The sequence below is a fragment of the Coenobita brevimanus genome, chromosome 90, assembly GCF_032717465.1.
Source record: "Coenobita brevimanus isolate Jiangsu-jjx chromosome 90, ASM3271746v2, whole genome shotgun sequence".
In the NCBI taxonomy this organism is placed as follows: Eukaryota; Metazoa; Arthropoda; class Malacostraca; order Decapoda; family Coenobitidae; genus Coenobita; species Coenobita brevimanus.
The window spans coordinates 22203503-22212955 of NC_137043.1; the positions used below are offsets into that span (position 1 = coordinate 22203503).

A 9453-nucleotide genomic window follows, 5' to 3' on the forward strand; every position below is an offset into this window, starting at 1 on the left:
AGAGAGTTACTTAACTTTAGAAGCGGCCATAGTAAAGGCTGAGAATAAGGAACTCTTAGAGTCAGAAACTACGAAGTTTGAAGACAAATTAGAAGAATACTTAACTGTAGTAAAGACACTAGAGTCAGAATTAGCTGACACTGCCGCGGAAACACATGTTGTGGCACAGCAGAGTAGAGCTGTGTTACCACAAATAATGCTTCCGGAATTTGATGGAGAGCAGAACTGGAAATCTTTCTGGGATCAGTTCAAATATTTGGTACACGATAGAACAGATCTCCCTAAAGTCACCAAACTTACTTATTTGTTAGGACAGGTCAAAGGAACACCATATCAACTGATAAAAGAATTACCAGTAGAAGAAAATAACTATGAAGTGGCTTTGACCATCCTTAGACAAAATTACGAAGACAGGGAACAAATTATAAATCATTTATTGCGGGCTCTAATAGAATTACCCACGCCTAGGCACGATTTTGATTCCTTGCAAAAATTTAGAATTGCACTAAGTTGTAATTTAAAGGCCTTAGGTACTTACGAAGATATTAAGACATCAATATTGGGTGCTTTCAAGAATTGTGTCCTTAAAGCTACCACCGAAAACCAAGGATGCTTTGTATGGTAGGTACCAGAAGGATAATTTCTCCTGTGAAGAGATTGAGGAAGGCTTGATGCAACTCTGTAAACATTTGCAAGGAACATTAAACACTACTGAGGTCAAACAGAAGACTGAAGTAAAGAAAAAACCCACTAACCAACTGATAGGGAAAGTTAAGTCAGAGAAGACTAAGTATGTGCCTAAAGAAGACATAGGTACTTTCCTTAGCTCCACAAAGGCCGAGGATAAAGTATTAAAGATAAGGAATAGACATGCTGAAGATATTAAGGAAATAAAACCTTCCATGGTAAAAGACAGGAAAGTTTGTGTCTTTTGTGGTGAACAACATTCCAGTGTATTTTGTCAACACTACCCTGATTATGCTTCTAGAGTAGGGAAGCTTCAGGAACTGGGGTGTTGTATAATCTGTATGAACTCCGAACATACTGCCGCGGACTGTAAGACTAAATTAAATCTTTGCTTTAAATGCAAAAAAGATCATCATCATAGTGCTTTATGCCCTAGGATGAAAATTGAGGTTCCTAAACCTGCAAGCGTCAATATGACAATTGCAAAAGGGAATGCTCCATTAGTAATGCCAGCTGCAGTACCAATAGCAGATGTGAAAGTATTGTTTGAGAATAGAAACCAATTAGTATGTACCCTGTTTGATACGGGTGCTCAAAAAACTTTCATTTCTGCAGACATTGTGAAGAAATTAAAGTTACCAGTTATCGGCAAGGTAAATCTAGCCATTACAGGATTCTTGACAACTAGGAAAGCTCAGTCTTTTGATTTAGTTAGACCTGTAATACAATTAGGCAGATATAAATGCCGTATAACAGCAGCTGTGCTTGATACTATGGAGACAAGTATATACATAAAGGGATTGAAGGAAACCTCTGATCATCTACAAAACTCAGGGATAAAGTTGGCTAAACGGAATGTTGAATCAGATATTGTGGGTCCCATAAAAATGATAATTGGTTCTGATTATTGTGGAAGATTCTTACATAGGACTTTCAAAAGGAATAAGGTACAGTTGTTCAAGAGTCCAGGAGGTAACCTTATTATGGGTCAGTTGCCTTTTCCAAAACAAGTTAAAGAAGAGGCCAAACTAGTAGACTCAGTCTTTGTTACTCCCACACAGTCATTGATGGTAGCTAGAATAGGTGCAGAATTAGAACCTACTCAGATAAATGACTTGTTGGATGAAAACATTGAACCTGTACACAAACTGTGGGACCTAGACAGTATAGGTATACACTCTGAGGAACCAACCCCTGAAGATAAGATAACTTTGGATCTGTATAATCAGTCTGTGGAATTTAAGGATGGACAGTATTGGATAGGATTACCATGGAAACTAAACCACTCAGAGTTACCAACAAATTACCAAGCAGCTAAAGCTCAGTTAAATTCTCTTCTAAGAAAGTTGAGAGATAAACCAGAACATCTGACCCTATATGATAATATTATAAAGGATCAATTGAAGAATAAATTTATAGAAGAGGTAGAATACCCTGTTAACCACAAAGAAGGACACTACTTACCACATCATGCTGTAAGCAAGGATTCAGTAACTACTCCCATAAGGATAGTATTCAACTGTAGTAGTAAAGCGTCCAAGGGATCAGCTAGCTTGAACGATTGCCTATACTCTGGACCTACACTAACAGAGAAGTTAGGGAATGTGTTACTAAGATTTAGAGAGAAACCTTACGCTTACACAGCAGACATTAGTAAGGCTTTTCTCAGAATAGGACTGAGAGATGAGGATAGGAAATTTACAAAATTCCTCTGGCCTCATGATCCTCAAAATGAGGATAGTCCATTGAAAACTTACTGTTTCCGATCGGTGCTCTTTGGCTCTTGTGCTAGTCCTTTCCTACTTTGCAACACTCTAAAGCATCATTTTGAAAATGCCAAATGTCCAGAAATAGGGCAGGCTTTTTACATGGATAATTTGCAAGGTGTTGCTGATACAGAATCGGAAGTCTTGAAGGCTTATGAAGTAGCCAATTCCGAATGTGGGAAGGCAAATTTGCCGTTACAGAGCTGGAATACAAATTCACCGCTTTTGAGGAATAAAATACAAGAGGACTATCCAGATTCTGACATTCCCAAAACTCAAAATGTGTTAGGTCTAAACTGGGATACAACAGCCGATGTAATAAGTTTGAAACCAATTAAGTTCTCTGATGTCACTCTCACCAAGAGGTCCTTGTTAAGCCAGGTTTCCAAGCTATTTGACCGGTTAGGATTTGTCAGTCCAATAGTTATTAGGGGCAAATGTTTAGTACAGGAGGCTTGGCGAGAAAAGTTAGACTGGGACACTGAATTGGGTGAGACACATGTGGAACAATGGGAACAGATTAGAAAGGAGTTTGAAACTACATCAAGCATATGTATTTCCAGGAAAATAAACAGTAATGAGAAGTCGCACTTACACATATTTTGTGATGCTTCTCAAAGGGCCTATGGAGCAGTAGCTTATTGCGCAACAGGAGAGGATAGTAAGATTATAATGTCCAAAGCCAGAGTTGCGCCAATTAAAGAAAGAACCCTACCTCAAATGGAATTGGCTTCCATAGAAGTAGGAACTAAATTGGCCAGGTATATAACCACTACTCTTGATAATCAGTTTGAGGATATTTACATATGGACTGACAGTGAGATTTGTCTTTACTGGATAGGGAAGGAAGACAGCAAAATTCCTTTCGTCCGTAATAGAGTGAAGACTATTAAAGAGCTGTCTTCCAAATTTAAATTCATGCATGTGTCCTCCAAACAGAATCCAGCTGATCTGCTCTCGAGGGGTTCGACCGTAAGGAGACTGATCAAAGATAATTTGTGGTTTAAAGGTCCTAAATGGTTACTCACTAAGGATTGGCCTGAACAGAAACAGTACAGTATTGCTGAGATTAGTGCAGTGAACTTGGATCCTGTAGTACCTGAGCCAGAAGTGATTGACATCAGCCGATTTTCATCAATAAGACAACTTCTAAATACTACTAAATTGGTTGTTGAATTTTTGAATAAGAAGGTGGGGTTTCAGAAATTAGATCCCTAGAATACTGGCTGAAAAGAGTACAAAGAAATTCTTATGGGGAAATATATAAACTTTTAGGCCAAGACACTGGAAAAGGGAATAAGCTGATGAAGAATTTAGGCTTGTTCTTAGACGGAAAAGGTCTGATAAGATGTCGAGGCCGATTGGTAAAGGCTGACTTGCCCATCCAAACCAAACATCCCATTTTATTACCTAAGAGTGGGTGCTTTGTACAACTTATTATAAAGGAAGCCCATGATTCCACTCTCCATGGAGGTGTACCGCAGACCTTAGCCCAAATTCGGGAAAGGTACTGGATTCCTAAGGTTAGACAGGTTATTAAAAAATATCTCAAAAACTGCATCATTTGTAGGAGGTATGAGCAGAGACCTTTTAACTACCCTGGACCACCAGCCCTACCGAAGGAAAGGGTGTGCATAAGTCGGCCCTTCCATATAACAGGAGTGGACTACACAGGGGCTATAACTGTTACGGGTGAGGAAACTCCCCATAAAGTTTACATTTGTTTATTTACTTGTGCCTACACAAGGGCAGTCCATCTAGAATTAGCGGAAGACCTAAGCTCAGAGACATTCCTCAATGTCTTTCGCAGATTTGCTGCCAGAAGGTCTTGTCCTGGGAAGTTAATAAGCGACAACGGAACTAATTTCGTTGGAGCAGCTCCCTTACTGTTGAACATAATGAACGACCCAAAGGTTAAGTCGGCGCTGGGAATCAGAAATTGTATTTGGCAGTTCACAGCTCCAAGAGCTCCATGGCAAAATGGATTTACCGAAAGAATGATTGGTATCGTCAAGAACTGCCTGAGGAAAACATTACATAGAACTAAGATCACGAGAGAAGATTTAAGAACAGTAATAACTGAAATTGAAGCCAGGATTAATAATAGACCTCTGACTTATCAAGATGACACTAGCGACTCGCTAGAGGCCTTAACACCGGCTCACATGTTACATGGCAGGAAGCTCCATATGATGCCTTGTGTGGATATCCAAGAAGAAGTTGATGATCCTAACATAGAAAATAATGATTTAGGGCAACACCTTCGGGAGGGATATCAACGTCTGAAAAGGGTGCTGGATACATGGAATAGACATTGGAGCGAAGAGTATCTTTTGAGCCTACGCGAGAGGTTTTATGGAGCTCAAGCTGCCAGCAACAAATCAGTTATTAACATAGGAGATGTGGTCTTAGTGAAGACTGAACAGCCAAGATCCCAGTGGCCATTAGCTAAAGTGATCTCCACACACCCAGATTCTGAAGGGGTGCTGAGACTCGTAAAAATAAAATGCAGGGGACATACCAGTATAAAAACTATTGATAAACTGGTACCCCTTGAGTTAGCAACCACTCCGGATCCAGAGAATGGTGAAGATCAAACGGGTCAAGAGGCGCAACCTAGTAGGGCCGCAGCACAGGGTTCTCGAGAATTATGGAGGGAACTCTTGGCTAAGGGTCATATTACATGATACAACGTATCATTTTCCGCCGCCCCAAAACTGTGGGAAATATTTTCCCCCAGAGCAGTTGCGCTCTCTAAATTTATCATAGTTTATCCCTGGTTAAAGGCAGAGGACGTAGAGACTGTTGTTAATTATTCAAGCGGTTTTAATAACCCAGAAACGACGTTCTCTTTAATAATTCTTGTTATTGATAAATTAAATGCTACTGCATTTAACCCCCGTGGACAACTATGCATTGTAAATACATGTAATTATGTGGTATTTTCCACTGACCTAAGCTGCGTCTGCGCGATAGGTGACGTGGCAAGCAGGGAAAGATTCCCCTGTTAAGGCAGATGTGGAATTAAGATATTTACATAGTTAAAGGGAATAATTGGTCTAACTTTAATTTAAGTGGAACTAAGATTAATTTGTTAGATTTACCCTGTACATATCATGATGTAATTTAACTGTATTTAGTACTGTAATTAAATAAGAGTTGGTAACCCACAATGCGATGAAAGTGTTGGGGCTTGCCGCATTCACTCACTCTGCTCCTAGCTCTCGTGGAGTTAGCACGTTGTACATACACACCATAAGGACGCTTGCTTGCCCAAGCAACGATACCAGGCAGCCTCATCGTCATCGGTTAACGATCACTCCCTCTTCATATAGCTAAGTAACCTTTACGAATTGGCCAATTCAAGGGGGGATTAGCGAAGAGATAAGATAGTATTGTAGGTGAGTTAAATTTAATTTACGTATCACCTAACTCTGAGACTTGTTTGATTTACTTAGACAACTTTAGGGAAGAGTAACGACCTACGAGTTATTAGTAAATACCAGAAATTTCTTACATAGCGGTGCTCCGGCAGGGATACCGACTTGGATACATTTAACATTTCTCACATTTTGGTGCCCAGAAAGAGGGCCCCAATTTGTTTACCAGAATTAATCAACATTTTTCACATTTTGGTGCCCAGAAAGAGGGCCCCGATTTGTTTACCAGAACTAATCAACATTTTTCACACCAGTCATTCCTCACCATTAACCTCACTTTCGTCGACCTCTGACTCCAAAGCAAGTGGGACAGTTAAAGATTCACACCACAGTAGGCGGAACATGGGGAGGGGGGTGTGGGAGTTGCATGGAGGGTGGTGGGTGAGGAAGGGCGGGACGAGGTAGGACGTGTGATGGGAGGGGGGGTGATGGGGCAAGTGGTTGGCAGCGCTATTTAACGTATATGAGATTAGAGGTTATAATAGGTTTGTTTTGACAGAGAAAACCAATGTTTCATATTCGAGCGATAAAGTCGAATGATTACTCTCTGTAAATGTTTATCATAAAGAACGGGTCAACTAGTTCCACCCCCCATACCTGACGTCACGTGGTGCCTACGTCACAAACCAAGGTGGTGATGAAGCTGTACGCTCGGGATACCCGTGTGTCTCACATGAATGAACGCACTATTTGGATGCCAGTGTTCTATGTTTATAAATATATCTACCACTATGGTTATAAATATATCTACCACATGTATGACACGATAATCATTATCAGTATTATACGTTTACTTGCATGATATTGATTGGAGACCAGTTAGAACTGCACATTGACAAATTATCACTCGGTTTGTTTCTCCCGGACAGGAGACTGAATCTCGGTCAAGTTTACAGTTACCACTGTTGCCAGATAAAACACCAACATCTTGGTGCACTAGGTGGCCTCGAGTCATCTGCTCGCAACTGTACGTAGTCATCCATCTATGGAAGATGGCTTTGTTAGGGCACATTGAAATCTCTGGGAAGCAACTTCTGAATTTTGACCGTGGCTGTGACCTTAAGGACTGGGTCAAGGTCCATGCATGGAATAACAAGTTGTATAAATGCACAAAGTTTGGTGATTGTAGCTCACTTCTCTCTTGTTTGCAGTTTGTAAATTATGCATTACACTGTAAATAACCCTAAATTACTTCCCATTGACCCTTGGGCGATCTCAGATTGGGCCCAAATGGCCCGATAGTCTTTTCAGACCTGCTCCTCGACCTTGGATATGTCCCACAAAAATGTCAAAGCTGTACCTATAGAGTTTCTGAGAATCTGAGAATAGACTACTGTTATAGGTTTTTTGCTGTAACTCAAAAACCAGTACTGGCAACTAGATGATACTGGGTCATATGAAGCCGCCAGCTAGGGGACTCAGATGGCCATGTATGATTGCCGTAGCTTTGAAATTCAGCAAATACAGGCAATTTATTTTTCTTTAAAAAAAATAATAATAATAATAATAATAATATTACTACTACTACTACTACTATTACTACTATTACTACTACTGACAAGAACATTATAACTCACTACCGGTTTGGTGAATAATAAGAATAAGAATAAGAATAATAATAATAATAATAATAATATCTAGAAAACTGAAATTGCCATTAGCAATTTCAATAACTCACCACATAACCCGGTCATCTGTCTTGTGCATGTGACCTCAGTACATAAAAAAAGGAAATTTAGATTGGCTGTGACCTTGAGTTTTGGGTCCAGTTCATTCATAGTTGGTACCCCCGCACAGCATGTCAAGTTCTATGAATGTACCAAGTTTGGTGATTGTAGCTCGGTTCTGTCTTGTTTTATTTTCAGTGGTGCACCCAATGACCCTGAACTACTTTCTAATGACCCCTGGGTGATCTCAGGAACTACTGGTCCAAATGGGCCCAAAGTCATATCAGACCTGCTCCTGACCTTATCTAAGTCCCCCCAAAATTTCAAGTCTGTACTTAAGCAGTTTCTGAGAAACCCTGAATAGACCATTTATAACCCCAAAGTCCGCAATGAGAGTGTTCGCGCGACTGGAGAAATGCCAGATATCACCGATATTTTAATTTTTCAGATGGAAAAAAAAGTCACATGTCGGGCAATGATTGAATGGCCTTTTTCATGCATCTTGCATATTGTAAAAATATGTAAATATTCTATTTTTTCTCTATAAAACAGTGTTTTGTCAATGCAGCATGAAAAAATATAGTAATATAAAAAATATTTCACAGCGGTTGCAGCCTGGTTTATGCATGCATAGAAAAATATATATGTTTTCAACGGCCATACCACGTTGAGTACACCGCTTCCCGTCCGATCAGCGAAGTTAAGCAACGTTGGGTCTGGTTAGTACTTGGATGGGTGACCGCCTGGGAACACCAGATGCTGTTGGCATCCCTACGTGTCAAGTGGGGTTGGTGGAGGATTAGTGCCCCTCCCTGTAAAACAATTAACTCTAAGCCCTTGGCCACCCCGTCTGGGATACATGGCGTCTGGCAATGAATGAAAAAATGAAATATCTTTAATCAAATATAAAAGTTAGTTATAATTCATACTAACACATTAAACTCCCTGTGATTAAGAATAAAACAATTCACTTCAAGAACGCATGTCAATATTTAGTTGCTGCCTCCAGTACAACAAGTTTTCCAAGCAAACCAAAACACCCGTGTCTTTTCTCGAACTGTGATCTGCTCCATCAGCTGGCTTGCTTCGTACGTCTGGCAGCGGTAGGCTTCGATACGCGGTAACATTTTAGAGTCTAATAAATATTAAACTATGGATAGACCATATGTGCCATTTTTTTGTACAAATCAGATTATATACAGTTGTCAGTTTTCATACACATTTTTTGCTTCTTACAGTCCAAAAACCGTCTTATTGGCAGATACTGCCCTAACCTTCTTAGGGAAGAATATATAAATATACGAATTTTTCGGCGATATTTAGGGAGAAATAGCACAAGTAAGAGTGATTAACATTTTTTAAAGGTATTTGCTTAACCAATATTGTAAATATCGATCAGAAAAAGAACACTGAAGTTTAACTAAGATCCCCTTAGCCCGTCAAAATGAAAATGAGATAGTTTCTGGTGGTGTCTGGCAGATTTTCCACTCACTGCGAAGGCTCCCAGTCGCTCAACCCCACTCCACCACCCCGAACAGCAAAAATGGGATGTTTTTTTTCAAGTATTGTATGCCAAAATTTATGGCATATATTTCAAGAGCAAGAATTTACACACCCGAAGACGCAAGTTTCGTCTAGATTGATCGAGTAGTTCTTGCACAGCAGCGTGGCAAAGAAAATAATAGTTACCCTTCCCAGCCTGGCTAGATGTGGTACGTTGCAGAAAATGGCCTCTTAACGGAGACTCACCTGTCAAAGCTCACGATATTCAAGCATGTTCCTAAGCATGAATGAACTTTGCCTAACGAAACCTGAAGATAAAACGTCGTATCTTGGAAAAAAAAAAAATCCTGGAAAAAAAATTTCATGCATAAAATGGAAATGATATACTCA

General features: G+C 39.9%; 1 non-coding gene across 1 annotated transcript; it reads left to right on the top strand.

Moving 5' to 3' along the window:
• The first annotated feature begins 8209 nt into the window (after positions 1-8209).
• LOC145411737 (5S ribosomal RNA) lies at positions 8210-8328 on the top strand. The gene has a single exon (XR_013899449.1). It is a non-coding gene; the product is annotated as a 5S ribosomal RNA (ribosomal RNA).
• Positions 8329-9453: the final 1125 nt, after the last annotated feature.